Genomic DNA, 17,117 nt, shown 5'->3' with positions numbered 1-17,117 from the left:
CTATGCATGAAAACGAACGCCACCCTATTCTGTACGTGGATATTATCTTCCAGGGTCTGTCTTTCATGCCAACTGGACTGAAATGGCAAGTGAAAATCTACGAAATAACAGTAAAATTAATTAGGTCTTTTCATTAATAGTTATCAAATACACGTTGGATGGCTTATAAATAAAATAAAAAAATATAAAAATTTGGTTTTACTTGGATTAAATGGCTATTGACCTAAGTACTGTACTGGTGTTAATAAAAATTTCTTTTTTTTTAATGGTTACTTTACTGCTATTAGGACAGTCCAGTGGACTTAAGCCATACTTGCCGTGGGGGGGGGGGGGGGGGTTGTGTTTCAGTTGGATGCCAGCACAGGACAAATGTCCATTGGTTTAAACATAAGATACACCTCAACAAATACATATATACCACTCAGTACATTCCTGTGTTGGATACTGTTTCATTCCCACCTAAGAATACATTAAGATCTTCCTGGATTGGAATATCAAAGGAGATATTTGATAAGAAGTTCGTGATGGTCTGGCAGAGTTGGCATTCCTAGATTCAAGCGATGAAATGCCATCTAACAGTAGCTTCTTTCTTCCTAGTAACCTCTGCCAGGAAGACAAAGGTTACTAGGAAGAGAGGAGCCCTACTAATTACTAAAATCCTCTATCGTATTAATTAGGAAATACATGTCAGACAAACTTGTCAGTTACTCTTTGCGTGTGTGAAGTGCTACTGATATACGTAGTGATCACTACCGCCCTACCGGCAGAGCCCTTTATTTACATTATAAAGTATATATAACGATTAGGGGTCAGAGGGCAAAGCACTTTACACACGTATAGTAGCAATGGCCGTATCATTTCCTGCATGTGCAGCTTAGGTACAGTGCCAAGAGAACAGTACATCCTTCGCATTCCGTTATGCAGTTTAACTAACCCGCCTGCAACCTTGAGTACTTTTCCACTCTCCGCCTCTCTTAACACATCCAATGAAGCCCCACTTCCCGCAAGACACGTCATTTGCTCGTCTGTTTTTTAACGGTGCTTTTCCTGTAGGGGCAATATTTATTGCGTTCTTATTAAGACAAGCACTTGTTTTGCTTGACTATATGTTCTGCAGTGAAGCGACAACCGGCAGTCGGCGGCTCTAGCCGGCCAGTGACTTGCTTATCCTCTTCTTCTGTCACGAAAGCATTAGTTCGATGAGAGTAGAGCCTGGAGAAGATGCTCACTGTTGAACGATAGCTTAGCCCTCGCAATATCTAGTTCACACAAGCTGGTCTAGCTTCAGCTGGAAACAGAACAAGTTTCGTCTATCTTTGTACGTATGTGTGTGTGTTGTGTGTGTGTGCGCGCACGTACTATTCGTTATCTGTGTCAGTGAAACAGATATATTCGGAAATCTGATTAAAAGAGTGTCCTATTTTTTTTTTTCCTAATGGCTTTGTGGTATAAAATAATAAGAAATTGATTTCTCGTTGTAAATAGGTCGTGAAAAGCTATAGCACTTCTTTAAATCCTGTCTTATCCATTTAATATTATACAAGAAGATATAAACAGAAGAAAAGACAAGAGACAAGATCAAAGTGTTTGTGACCTTTAGATTACATTAGACTAGATAAAAACATCCTTCTGCTGAACCAACCTATAAATACAAAGAACGGAGTCTTCCAGAGTGAGATGTGAGGATTGCATTGACACTGGCACTAGTTAGAGTAAGTATCACTGTTACGATTTTTTTTTTTTTTAGATTTTTTAAATCGGTGTTATTTTTAAAATGCCTCTTTGTCGATATTCCTAGACTTATCTATGATTAGAATGTCTCACTAAAGGAAGAAACGTAGTTAAGTTCCCCTCTATGTTTATGAATAAAATATCACCAGAGCACTTAGTTCGGGTGATATTTTAGAAAGATTATGTCACTCATGGCAAAAACTGCTTGTTGCTTTTTTGATGATGAAATTTCAAGTCCAATTAATCATTCTGACAAAAAAAAAGAGAAAAAAATTTCATGAAAAAAAAAAAAAAAACACGAGTGTGAGAGATTAGTAAAAATCATTTTTTCGCTGAAATTTTTTTTTAAACGGAAATTGGCAAGTGAGAGCTAAATGAGATTTTTACTAGCTCTTTATAGGAATGCCAGTTATTTCCTTTTTTTTTTTTTATATTATTTATTCAGACACCTGTCCAAATAGCAATTATTTTAGTCACTTAAAAGTCCGAAGAAATAAATTAAAAATTAAAAGGTTCATAACATAAAGAAAATTATAAATAAGAATATGTAAATGATGGACAATTTAGAAAATAAATATAAATAACGTATTCGAAACTTCTGGATTAAAACAGTTATAAACTATTAATGTCAAACGTAGAGACAAATTGCAACCACGTGTTTGTGATAAATTTAGAACAAAGCCATGCGCAACTGAAATAAAGCCTGTTTTTTTTTTTTTTTCTGGACTTCATCACTTAAGCACTCACAAAAAAATAGAACTACAAACTCAATAAAAGCAGATACGTAAACACTTTTATTGGAATACTGAAATTTTATTGCCTATTTTGCACAACTATCAGACTGCAGAAATAACTACCATCTGTAATCTGAAATCATGCACTTTCTAACTGAAAGGAAGTTATATTTATCTTTAAAATTCTTTAGTTCAGCGAAATCAAACTTGTCTTTTTAATAACCCATCATGTTTTTCTCATAAGTTATCAGTAATACAAATCAAAATAGTAATTATTACTTCTTTCATTAAAAGCCACAGCTTTGCATTCGCTATTATTATTGTGCATCAGAGATCCCTGGTGGCTGAAAATCATAATTATTTCATTAAATAAAATAATTAATATTGCTATTATTTACACAACGCATGCGTGTGAAAATATTAACAGAAAAAAAAAGGCACAAGCCTTGTTATAAGTCAAAAAATGTATATTAATTTAAATATTAAAATTTAATACATTAAATTATAAGATTCCAATTTTATAATCTAATATATCAAATATATATTAGTAGCGAATATATCTCAATGTTTACGTAATGATTTTTTTATATATAAAAAAACTTCGTGATGACCTCTGTGACCTTGACCATAATGTTAATTGCTCCTAATTGGTTTGGTAAAATAGAACGAAGGTTTGCAAGTGTACTGAATTTCGCATGTGCGCGCATCGGTGCATTTCTGTGTTACCATGCAAAATCTCATCTCTTCCATTTGTCTAGACCTTCAAACTCGTAACTACCACAGTGCAGTATTTTTAGATCTAGCTAAACTTAGGGTGACTAACGCATGTTTCTCTTTTAAACTTTTTTTTTTTTTTATAAATAAATGTAAATGGCCAATGAATTTAGAAAAACGAATGACAACCACTTTAAGATAGGATTTGCGTAGATATGGTGCGCATAACTGATTGTATAGCAAAACAGTAATTAATTATCATATATTGAGGATTTTCACTGTCCAATTGTATGTATGGTTGTCAACCTTTTTTTTTTTTGGAAATTTAACATTACAAGACCAAACTTCAATCTTCTCTTTTCAAGGGGGGCAAGGAAGAGGATGGGAAAATTAAATAGTTATAATTACTTCAATTGATCTGATGTTAACATTTTTAAAAATCATATATATTTCTGTAAAATGTCAGTTTTCGCAAAATGATAAAATATTATGAGTAATATTTTCTTAATGACTGATATATCCGATTGTACTGTCTTTTCCAATTCATAGCCATATAAATTATCGCCTGATGACCGTTACAAATTAATACTTATAGCACACTTTTCGCATATCTCCTTGGAGTTTAATTTGCTTTAGTTAAATATAATAAAAGTTCATTTAATTTTTATTTTTATCTTGTACTCTATTTGAAGCATATTCATTAAGACAGCATCCGTTGTTAGTGTTTTCCTGAAAAGCCGATCTCTCAGGGAGCGGAAATTTTATTCGTGTGATAAGATTCTAACTTCCTTTTCAGGAAGTGAGCACCTAAAATACGAGATTAGTGATCTCAACATGGCTTGTTATTCTGTTGCTGTCTCCACTTATTACGTGTAAATACTAGATTTATATTATCTCTTGGCCCTGTTTAAATGTATATCCAAATACCATGCCGTTTTCACTAGTCTTAAAAGCTTCTCTGTTGCTATTGGTAAAGTATGTCGGAATCATCAATAAATTGCTGTTGAAAAGATCAGGAAAACTGGAAAAGATGGTTGTATAAGAGGTTCAGCTCCGTTTACTCTATAGTACTCCATTTGCTGCCCTTGTGGGTAGCACAGTTAGTAGAATCGCTGTCCTCCCAATACCGGGTGGAAAAGACCTGAGTTGGAGTCCCATCGATGACGTGAGAAATTTTTATGAGCTTCTTTCACAACGTTGCTGACTTAGTTGGTCTCAGGCGAGGATAGTATAGTTTTTCTCCCAGAAACCCTGCAAACAGAAAATCGACCACAGAACACATGCAATTTACAGAGCAATAATGGCCTTCGTCGCTGATGCTCATAAAACCCTACTACAACAGCAACTCCATTTGCTGTATAAACCTTGTGTGGATTGCATTATTCATATGAAGATAAATACATAACTGCCAGACGTGGGCGATGTTTTTTGATTATAGGTTGGAAATAGCTTTTCAGCTGGTTCTGAAAACGATTATCAGTAAAGTGATCTTTGGCACAGAATTCAAATTGAAATCTCATAATACTGGCAACAAAATCACGTCATTTGATGGTGCTTTGGTAGTAGGAATTTCTTCACCACTGACCAGCATTTTGTTTTGGAAATGAACAACTGAATAAATGATTCGTTGACTGTTTGAAGGCCACCGAGAAATACGACGTTCTTCAACAAAAATGCTTTTGACATTAAGGACATGAAGCTCCAGTGTACTGTATTTAGAAATTTCATGTGTTTTTGTAACTTGAATATCATCAAGTTTTCTGAAAATAAAACTGCTCGAGACCGATTAACCCGGCCAGTGTGTGCGAGACACGTCAAGCATGGATTCATTTCATTGTAAAGTTGAAGAAGTTTGTTTATGCATGGTAATGCATACACATAATTTCTTCTACCAAGATAGTTTTAATGCATTGTTTTAATTATATCTCATATTGTGAATACCTTCACAAAGGGTTGCCATGGTATTCACTACCTGGAATAAGTAACGCTTCACCAATGGTGAAGACTAATGTTACTTATTCTCGGTGGATACCACCACCCAGACGGCACCATTTCGAAGCTTATTGGTATCTCATAGGTGGATGGGCAGGTACCCTGTTGTTGCAAAAAAAGTTGGTCCAGCTGCTTGATGGATGAAAACCCTAGTTTCCAGAAGAAAAAAGCCATGCTATCCTCGTCTAAAATCGACTAACTCAGCCATATTATGAAAAAGACCCAAACAATTCCCCTCTTCATTGACGGGATTCGAAGTCAGGTTTTTTCCACCCGTGGTTGGGATAATGCTGATTATATCAACCGTGCTACCCACGAGGGCACGCGCAACACGTCCAGTTTTGTGGTAAAGTTTGCAAACCTCTGGCCAGGAAGTAATTTGATGCGGAGGAGGCAGAAGAGTAATGAAAGCAAACCTCAGCTTTTCACATACAATATACATTTTTTAGATTATTTTCTAACTAAAAAAATAATTTGTTAGATATTATTTATTAGGAAACAAATTACTTAAAAACATTTGTAATAACTATTTACTTTATATAAATTTATAATTTCCAATTTAGGACTTTATTAACCAATAGCCCAAAACACAAGTCAGTAAATGGTCAATTGAGGTGTATAAAAATTAAAGTGTAATATAATTTTCTGGAGACACCAATTCCAGAACTTTCTGATTTATTTCTATTTTTGATTTCGTTTTTAAGTTTACGTCAATTTTTGTGTATCAACCTAGCTGTGTTTTTATAATAATAATAAATCGGGTTCATTTGCTAACAATCCTTTTCCTCTCCTTCATCCCCTTTAAGGTCATTTAAAATTTCAATATCAGGAAATATTCGTAATATTGCTTTTGAAATTAATAATTAGGAACACAAACTTTTACACTGGCTAGCGATCTTTCAAATGATCTTATTAAATATGCAATACCATTCGTTTTCAAAATGTACAGATTTCTGATCATAAATACAAATATTTTCCAAGTACAGTTATCATCACTTCATAGATAAAGATATTTATAGAATTCCGAGGCAGTTTACATAATCAGGACCTGGGATCGACGTGGAAACTTTTAAGGATAAAAAAGCTCGTTAAAAATATCTTATTTCTAATCATCAAGTATAAACATGATAGTGCATTGCAGTCCCTTCAGAGCCCTGATCAGGACATTATTTGGTGAGAACTAATGCGTAGTGTCATAAACATACGCAGTCCTCTACGTTCGGGATATCCATAAATCGACTTTCGAATTTCAACTTCTGTTGGAATCGAGTCCTCTCGACCTTTATAAAAATCATGAAAATTGAATATGTGTACAAGCCAGTTGTGAGCATTAATATGGTTCGAAGCATAAAAAAAGTATTTTATATTCAGAAAGTTTACTAGCAATATTAAGGCCGCTAAAAACTCCATTCGCCTTATTCTCACAGTAATTTCTTGAGGCAATACTTAATTCCCATTATGACTACCGCGAAACCCCACTGTTCTTCAGATCAACGTATACCTGCCTGATGGGTTTTATTCGGATCCAATTTATAATTAAAGAAACTTGCTCTAAGAATTATTAACAAAAAAGCTCAGTATCTGCTGAAAATTGATTTTTCATCCTGCAAAGTAGAAAACACGATCTTCATAACACATACATATACAGAACAAGCATCATGACCTGAGTTGTCTTGATAAAAGCAGAATAATGCAATCATTCGGGTCTGTATTATTAATACCTTTCATTCTGAATACCAAGCCCTTCACACAGTCAGAAAATTAAATTCAATCCTTGGGTTGTGATGAAACTGTTGTTTGAGTGAGGTCAGGGAACTAAACAAATATTCCCGCGGGAGCAGATTTAATGAATAAGGAGAAAATGGCAAATGCTAATTTGTTTCAACAAGCTTGGTAGATTTGTTAGTATAAAAACCTAATAGCTGTCTTGAGTTCTTTGTTGTTAAGTTTTTTAAGCACATCACAGGCTTGGAACATATTGTGCCATTGTATATTATGTCTGTACAAGTGTGTGTTTACTGACGATTTGTGTGTGATATGCGTGATAAAACCCTGGGATGTCTCAAGGGGAAAAATCAACTCCTTTCAGCTGAGTTCGGCTAACTATATCCCCGATTAAAGAAGCTTTTAGAAAGGCCTTCAGTCATCGAGGGACTCGATTGTAGATCTCTTCAGACAAGTGGTACAACCATCATATTCAAAGAGGACTGTTCATCTTTATCTCCTGAAAGAGATAAAGATCCTTTATCACCTTTATCTCCCAAATTCATTCAAGTAATTAGACAGTTATTTCGCATAATTCCACATACCAATCAATCCGTATTATTAATATTGTTTCTACATCATTATGAGCATACCGCATCGGTTGAATAATTTCCCTGACTGTTTCGTCCATCGGAAAGAATCCTGTTATCGCTGCTTTCATCTGTCACTACAGAAGAAGGCCTTTCAGGTCGCTATTTTTGTTCTTGGTGAATGTTTCTCCCTGCTTAAATGTCTTCATTCTCTTCGGATATTGCCGACATTAATTGTCTCTTCCCCATACACATTAATTAGCTTGTTGTGGACATTAAAAACAGTTAATCTCTCCTTGGACAGGAATTCAGAAACGTCTCTTTGTTTTTGCTTAATGTCCATGGTAAAAACGTTAAAAAGACTTGGAAAGAAAAGTATGCATTATAAAAAAAGGTAGTTTACTTTTTTAATTGCGCAAGATTTCTTAAAAAAAAAACACATTAGTCGGTGATTGAGGTCAACAAGGATCACTTTCCGTAATGTACAGTTCAGCAAGTCAAATCAAAAACATGAAGCACTTTAAAAATAAACAGGATGATGTTGTGTATATGTAGGGTAAAGAATTAAATTTTCATAGCAGATAAGCAGCAGTATACCCATTTCATTTTTAGGACTACACTATTGAAAATATCCCAACGGCCATACTTAATGGTTCTCATGGATACACTAGTAATGCGTACACGGCTCCTTATCAACAAGAATGCTATGTATCTTTGTAGGGAGGTGTTCATAGTCCAGAAGTATATCCCTTTGTAAACCCCTCTAATAAATCTAATGAACGTTTTGAAAATTTATAAATTTTGGAGTTTTTAAAAATGCTTTTGAAATGTCAGTGCTGTTACTGAAATGTAGAATTTAAGCATTTTACAACAATTCCAACTAGAATTCAGTTGTAATTACCATCGTGTATATTTAACCTTGAAGTGACGCGAGGGACTATCGGTTACAGGAAGTAAGCGGATAATAGAAACCGTCCACGGAAATTATGGATCTGGTTCAGGAAGTAATTTTTCAGCCTCAGGAAAACCATTCGTTGTGTCAGTCGAGAACTGAGGATTCCCCTGTCCATAGTGTAAAACATCGTCCACAAGAGACCAAAGCTGCAAGCTTACATGATTTGTAGACCTGACGGATTTTAAAAGCAGCAATTGATACTGTCATTTCCATGATGATGCTGCTCTTTGCCTATCCAACACGTGGATGGATATTAATTACTATCTTGATGTGACGTTCTGCGAATGGAACTCACAGAGAGCTGCAGAATACACATCCTTCAGCAAATTAACTTACCATTAACAGAAAACGCATCGTTCAGGATTATTTTCTGAGAGTTGGTATTGTTTTGCCTTTTAAAATACTAGACACTATATTTTCTAGTTAATTCCTTAAATTAATATTACGATAAGCACTACGTGAGAGAAATACTCTCTATTTACAATCATTCGAACCTGTGTAAGAAACTCCAGCAGAAAATGGAGCTTCTCTTACAAAATTGGAAAATACAACAAAACTCTCAAAGACTCAAAAGTAAAAGAAATGCATGTATGCACACTCAGTGACATTTATGTATGTGCGTATGTACGTGGCCTGTTTGTAGCGGCTCCAGGACCTGGGTCCATCTCCGCAAATTGTCTCTGTCTTGACCACAGAAGCTGAAATGTGAGCAGCCAACACCTGAGCGACTGCTGCCTGATGCCCGTCCCAAAGCACGTGGAGCCGGGCATAATCTACTATCTGCGCCTCAGTAGTGCGCGAAAATCCCGCATCCACTGGAGGTAGTGCAATACCAGTGGATGCCAGAAATCCCGTACTCAGGATGCGCAATCCTGAGTGCCAGCAGAAATAAAAATAATAATAATAAATAAATAAATAATTAAAAAAAAAAAAAAAAACACCAGTGGTTGACTACTTTGAACAACCTCAGAGATCAAAAGAATTCAAGTCCAGGATGACTGGTGAAACACAGGGAACAGCTCAGCAACAGCTTGTTGAATTATCGAGTGTGGTGAAGCATCTACATTCTTCTGCTGGAGACGTCGTCGGTGAAGATTTAAAGAGCTTGAAAGTTAGTCTCCTTTTCAATTAAGGCTTTAAGATTGAATTCTGAGATGTTTTGAACCTTATTTTTAAGTGTTGTCCATTGTTCTTCGTAGTTGGGGCACGACAATAGGATTTTCCCCACAGGAGCAATGAGGATTGTCGCCAGTCCAAATTGAAACAGTTTCGCTTTAAGAGCACCATGTCCTGTTAAGATCTAGGACGTGCTCATGGATGGGTAGAACCAATTACAATGCGGCTTATTCATGGCAAAGATGACATACGGGATAAAAAGTCGGGTGACCTCTCCAGTGGGATTTTCATCCCATCTAACCTGCCAAAGGGAGAGGAGTTTATTCCATATGTTTCTTTTTTCCTGTTTGATATTTGTAGCAGGATTACAGTCTATTCCAAGAAGTGAGGTTAGTAGGACTTTTTTGTGTTTGTAGATGCAGCCTCTATAATCTATATATAGGTCCAGGGGAAGGGCCTCTGATAGTACCTGCAGTGCGTTAGTTGAGGTTGTTCTTGGTGCTCTGTGTGTCGCAAGCAGCATGGTTCTTTGCATGGAAAGGAGTTTGGGCCGGATTTTACTGTTAGTGATCCTATGAAACCAAACCTCAGCAGCATAGGAGGCAATTGGCAAGAACACAGCTTTATACACTGGTGTGCAAAATTTAAGGACCAGTCAGGTTTTCACCTGTGGCTTCTCATAGGAGTGGCCTGGGTATGGGAAAAGCATACTAAAGGAATCTCGTGAGGTACAGAAATGATGAAGGAAACACCAACGGAAACAAAACGGTACAGAGGGACTTTATTCAAAACGACAACATAGCACTGGCTGCCATGATACAGATGCATCACTGCCAAAGATGGAACAAAGGGAAGAGGTGGTCCTCAGTACGAGATATGGCCACCCCTAATGTCGATGCAGTCTTTGCACCGCCTGTCCATACTTAGAACAATGTTGTTGATAAGTTTTTGCGGTAACCTCGTCCATTTCTCTGTCAGCACCATCTTCAGCTAGTGAACATTTCCTGGTGGGTGTGGACGTGCCGCTAGGCATCTCCCCAGAGCGTCCCATATGTGTTCAATGGGATTTAGATCGGCGAAAACGGGCAGGCCAATTCATACAAACAATGTCTTCACTTTCCAAAAGCATATCACAGCTGCAGTTCGATGGGATGTGGCATTATCATCCATAAACACGAACTCGGGGCCAATGGCACCTCGGAACAGACGCACATTATTATTATTAGCCATATGGTGCAAGGAAGCCTGAGGCTTATGCTGCACCAGCCAAAAAAAAAAAAAAAAAAAAAAAATCTCGTGTTACCTTAGAGAGAACCAAACTATTATACTTAGGCCGCCCGAATAATTAAATTCATCTGCCGTGCTGTGTCTTATGTCTGTTAATTGCGTGTGTTCTATGGCCGATTTGTCTGTTTGCTGGACGAAAAATCCCAGTTTCGGGGGAAAAACCTTGCTATCTACGCCTGAGACCGACTAACTCAGCCACGGAGTGAAAAAAGCCCATTAGTGTTCCTCGCGTCATCGACGGAATTCGAACCCGGGCCTTTTCCACCCAGTGTGCGGAGGACAGTGACAATACCACTGTGCTACACGCACAGAGAAAGAGAAAGAGAAGTAGAAGGAAATCACCAAGAAAGAGAAGAATGATGATATCCAGCTCAGGACTCTGGGTTTTCCAAGCCCATACTCACCAGACGTGAGCCCCTGATTGTGGAGAAGGATTATCTCAGTACAGTAGCGTGCACCGGTTACAGTACTGCCTTCCAGTATCTGGAGTTGTGTATGTCCATCCAAGATAACGCCTCCCCAGACGAGAACACCTCGACAGCCATATCGATCCCTTTCAGTGATGTTTGCGTAGTCATACTGTGTGCCAACCTCTCGCCAGATTGGCTGACGTCTAGAATCGCTGCCGAGACTGAATCTACTCTCATCAGTAAGAGTACCTTAAGTAAACGTTTTGTGGTTGTAATCTTTAGAAACAGTGTTGGTCCTTAAGTTTTGCGCACCAGTGTAGTAGACAGATAGGGTTCTTTTGGTGAGTCCGAACTGGAGGTCCTGATGAATGCTGCAGTGAAGGCTTTGGTTTTGTTTGCTAAACTGTTCACGTGTGGTTGGAAACTGAGCCTGTCATCCAATACGATGCTAAGGTGTTTAGTTTGTGCCACCTATGGTATTTGCTTTCTGTGGAATAAGCACTAAAGGGTGTCTACGGTAATCCAACCTGTTTTTGAAGATCATTAGCTTTGTTTTTGTGTTTGATATTTTTAATTTATTTGTGAAGGTCCAGCTTACCAGGTCATCCAGGACAATCTTTGTTCGGTCCTCAAGGGTTCTCCTGGATCTTTCTGCAATACAAATAACCAAGTCGTCTGCATAAGCGAAATTGACGCAGTTGTCAAAGCTTCTGGTGAGCCATTGGTCAAGTATGGAGTTCCAAAGGAGTAGTCCTAGCACTGAGCCCTGTGGGCAACCTCTGTTTATAAATTTTGAATATGACAAGTGTTGGGCAGTGACCTGAATTGATCTGTCACTGAAGTAGGATCTTATGACTTTGTAAACATATTGATTGCAGTTTGCCAGTCTAATGGACCTGAGAGAACTCGCCCACCAAAGGCACCCTCAAAATCCACAAAGATGGCCATCTCATAGACTGCTGTGGAATGTGTACAGTGTTTTACAAGGGCTGCAATGGCATCTTCCTTGGAGGATCCTTTCTTGAAGCCATACTGGAGTTGGATGAAAGGTTTTGTGAGTTTAGGATAGTTTGGATTCTGAGACCAATCATTCTTTCAAACAGTTTTCCCAAGTTGGCTAACAGAGAGATTGGGCGGTACGCTCTTGGGTCGGTATTAGGTTTTCCCAGTTTTTGAATAATTTTAAGCAGTGCCTGCTTCCAGAAATTGGGGAACATGCCTTCCAAGAGACACTTGTAAAGATTTAACAAAATATTAGGATAGAGCCCGTGAAATCTGGTGATGACTGCATTTTCTACCAGGCCAAGGCCTGGACACTTGTTAGGATTCAACTTGGCCGCCGCAGCCTTGGTTGCACAACGGAAATTACTGGCTTTTTTCATCCGGCAAACAGGCAAACCGATCGAAGAATGCAAACTATTGTCCTTAGCTGAATTAGCGCACTCAGAATTTTTCTTCTGGAGAATAGAAGTGGCTGTGCATCACATTTTTTGCGTTAACCTAGAGGAAATTACTCGATGTTTTGTTTTGATGTAGCCAAATGGTCACGAACAAGAGAGCAGAAGTACACGTCCTTTGAGTGGACCGTGTTTCAAGCGTACGTGACTGCTAAAAGATTAACGATTGTATTCATGATTTTTTTTGTCGACTCATTTGATCTGGTGGTCATGCCAGAATAAAAACAAGAAGTTTTTTTTTTTCTGTAGGGATCCGAAGCCTGGTAGCCACCCACACTTTGATGCGCCCCTGCTTAGATGCTCTGGCGTGTATTACATGCGGCCATCGACTGGTTCTGTTGTGGTGCTCACATTTACAACTTGTCTCATTTGCTTGTTTTGAAGCTTCAAATTATGTTTTGACCGTTATATTCGGATTTATCTTATTAAACTAAACCCCGACTTTAAATTTCATGTAATTTTGACGTTGTAATATACAGCAATTACATTTAAATATAGTTGTGCAATTTAACTTGTCGACACCAGCGTGTATTTTAATGTTCTTTTTGCTATGAGGGAGAGTCAAATGAAAACAAGGATTGCTTTTAGGCCTGTAACTTGTAATTTATTTTAAAAAGAAATATCCGCCAGAGTTAGGCACTTATTCGATTTGTACACCATATTGTTATAATCCGCTTTTGAAAGTCTTTTGGTTGCTAGTGGCAACATTCTTTGGGCTTCACTCACATTTCTCAGCCCTTCCCATACTGTAATTCGTCATGATTAATGATGTAGGCAGACCCATGAGTGATATTCGATTCTCACCGATCATCAACTGTCGTACGTCGATGACCCTTCCAACTAACATAGTAATTATAATGACTTGCCCTCCACTACCAAGTCGAAAATGCTTGGGTTCGAATTCCATCAAAGATGTATTTTTATGAGTTTCCCCCCCCCACACACATAAGTCGGGAGGTCGTATGGTTTTATCTTTTTAGTTCGCAGTTTACAGGCGCAACGTTGTTGTTGTTGCTGTTATAGGGGTTTTAGGTCATCAGCAACTTATGCTGTATTGCGCCACATATAATATGACTATAAATTGCGTGTTCTGTGGCTGATTCGCTGTTTCCTGGATGAAAAACCTGAGTTTCCTGCAGAAAAATCCTGCTGCCTTGCCCTGAGACCGACTAACCCAGCCACGTTGTGAAAATGGCCCATAAAAATTTCTTGCGTCATTGACAGGATTCGAACTCAGGTCTTTTCCACCCAGTTTGGGGAGATTTGATTATACCAATTGTGCTACTCACAAGGGCCAGACACAATGTACTGAGGGTATATGAGCTACAGCTTCAGGAATATCCTATATGGAAAATTTTGTTTCCCATTCGTATGCTCATGAACTTGATTTACAATTGTCTACATAGAAAAAGAATAACGAGCGTTGAGCTTCTAGCGTTCAAAATTCTTTACAATTTACATCTGAAAACGGCTCTGTTTACATATTAAAAAATGCTAAGTAGTGAGTTAATACTTAGTTGTTTTGATAGTGATCAAGGAATGTAGCAATTTATTCTCCATAAACGAATACAGATGAGAATAATCTGAACTTTATTTTACGTAAAAAACCAAGGACTTCATATCCAGTAACGGCGTGGGTGTAGAAAAGCAACAACACGACAAGTTAGTTGTGGGTGAAGAGAATGTTAAAAGAAGATAGCCTTGGAAAAACGCCATCTATGCTAAAACAGAAATAGATGCATTGCAAGGAAAGAAAAGTAGTGTGGTATATAACAATAGTTCATCTTTTACTGGCAGAACTATAGAAGAACATATAGCAAAAACATTTGGTTATTCACTGAGTTCACGGTGCTTTGGGAAATATTTGCTACTGATGTCAAATACATGTTTGCATTTTCCGCTGTTACTTCACATAATTATTAAAATGCTTCCATTTTACCACCACTGTTTCAAAACTTTCATTGCCCAATGTGTTAGTAACACTGTACTGAATTGACAATTAAATTATATTAACTAAAAATAACAAGCAATAAATAAGTCTAGAAAATTGACAATTTAAATACTCCTAGTTACGTCATTTATAAGATAATTACTGAAGAATTCTAAGATACCAGTTCGTTGTCCAAACATAATGCAACTGGTGGCAACTGTACACTGCGAAATATGAAACAGTAGATGGAATATATATTAATTTGCTGAAAAACCTTTACCCATTTTACTTTTATTTCTTTTATTTTTGTTTAGTTCTTCTGTGATTGTTTTATAGCAGAATTAGTATCAACTACTAAAATGAAAAGAGTATAAAACAAAGGTTCATACGCTAAAACAGACAAATTGACATTGCCACACACACAATATATAAATGCAATATGCAAATGAGCCATAAAAAAGACCTCAGTTACTGTATTCTTAAAAACACCAACCAAAATACGCATTTTCACACACGTCCCAATTAACAGAGTACAGTACCTTCCCCCTAGGCGCAATATGGCCAAAGTAGCCCTTGCGCCAGAAACTCCCATAACAACAACAACAACAACAACAACCTTCCCCTAAGTGATATGATACTGTACTGCATAAAAATTAAGAACCATTTTATCCTATTTGCGAAGACCATGGGCAGACACAAACTAATTCTCGACTTGCTGTTTTTGAGAGGTGATCATATTTATTGCTCAATGGGTGGACGCTGATACTCATAGCCCCTCCAGAGATAAAGTGTTTACAAAAAGAGAAAAAACAAACACAAACCAGGAAGAAACACCGCCCCCAAGGACAGGGGAAGCAACGAGAGAGCTGGAAAGAACCTCAGAGCAAGGAATATTTACAACTTCATTCGACCCTCCGAAGAAGAGATACCGGTGAATGAACTTCCCGACTAAACAAATGACTGTAGACCCTGAGTGGGACCATAAATTCCATTCACAGCAAAAAGGTGGGAAAATGAAGGGGAGAGGATGAATGCTCTACCCAAAGTGATAAAATCCGCTGTTTTTCGCTATTATCTACTGACGGTCATCCTCTGCGTAGACAGAATGGAGGTCTTTATGCTGAAGGTCGCCAAGCATTTTTTCAATAGGTAAACAAGAGACACGGAAGTGTCTGGTGGTACTTCTGTGCATTGCACTGAATATCTATCCAGTGCAGCAGTCTTATGAACTTATTATTTTCATTATGATTATCAGTAAATGCTAGCGTAGAAATATTGAGAAAATCCACTAAGTTAAAAGTGAAATGAAAGCATCAAATAAGGGAAAGCTTACGCTTTCCCTTAATTTCATTTCCTTTAAATGAAAATATATGAAACCAAAGGAAAACATACTTATGCAATATTATTAACCAGCATATTTCTTAGTGGGGCACTAATATTATTCTATTTTCTTAAAATAAAATCAGATTTACAACATGCTCTTAAGCAGAACTTAAGGGACCGAATGTTAGTTCTGGCATTCCAATCGATATATTCAGTACGCATATGAATACTAAGCAAAATTTTAGAGTATTTTATATTTATAACCTAGCGTCTTGCCAAGTTTATTTACTGAAAAGTTTTTTGGAGACTTTTTCAGGTTTTTGGCGGTTTGTTTTTAGTATTCTGTTTTTCTGAAAATCCAACGTTACTACCCACCTAATAAGCACTAAAAAAAAAAAAGTCAAAGCTATTTCCTCCTATTTATCTGTGGGTTGATTGACGTCAAGAAAAATATCTTGTCCACGACCACCTGTGGTTTGGGAATAAATAGCAAGAAACATTATAGCAACGTGCCAGCAAATTCCAATGGAAGAAGGGAGTTGACACATCGGAAATTTCTAGCAGCAAACTCTAGTTATTAATTATACTTACGTGGACCTGATGCGCTTAGGGTCGGTGAAGATTTTCTTCTTTTTTTTTCCCCCTTTTCGTCTGTAAAAAAAATGAAGGCAAAGTGGAATTGTTTGATGCACGCATTAAACAGATCTGCTAAGATGCAGAGCAGTTTATGAACATTACAGTTGTACAAAGTACGGCTGCCAACTTTTTCTTTTTTCTGTTTTCAAATTCCTAAATTCCTAAATGAAAGACGATAGGATATTTTTTAAAACGTTAAGAAAAAAGTTATATAAAAGTTGGCTTAACAGCTGTGCTTAGTATTGACCTTTCTTACCAAGAACTTGCAGTGATGTAAGTGAAATGGAATATTCGTTTAGCTATGGAAAATGTATAAGCCGAATTAGAAATTTTTTAATTACAATAGATTTTTATAATAAACAGTCTCTCTCTCTCTTAAAATAAATATTGGAGGATTAGTTAGTTAATATTTAATAATTCTTTAGTTAAAAAAAGAGAAACATAATCTCGATTTCTTTGTTTTTAACTAACTGCTATTACTATTTAATTATCTGCTGTATATACTTGTAGGGAAACAGTAACTATGCTGGTAGGTGGA

General features: G+C 37.1%; 1 protein-coding gene across 1 annotated transcript in view; it reads left to right on the top strand.

Annotated features, from left to right (window-relative positions):
* The first annotated feature begins 1,085 nt into the window (after positions 1-1,085).
* Positions 1,086-17,117, top strand: part of LOC150086732 (sodium- and chloride-dependent GABA transporter 1-like) — a 139,729-nt gene continuing 123,697 nt past the window's right edge. Inside the window, exon 1 of the mRNA XM_090372731.1 lies at positions 1,086-1,712. The gene's annotated coding sequence lies outside the window, so the exon portion shown is untranslated. The remainder of the gene's footprint in view (positions 1,713-17,117) is intronic.

The sequence above is a fragment of the Mastigoproctus giganteus genome, chromosome 4, assembly GCF_048544385.1.
Source record: "Mastigoproctus giganteus isolate SK-2022 chromosome 4, ASM4854438v1, whole genome shotgun sequence".
Lineage (NCBI taxonomy): Eukaryota > Metazoa > Arthropoda > Arachnida > Uropygi > Thelyphonidae > Mastigoproctus > Mastigoproctus giganteus.
Note: the sequence above shows the minus strand (reverse complement) of the source record. Positions and strands in the feature narration are given on the sequence as shown.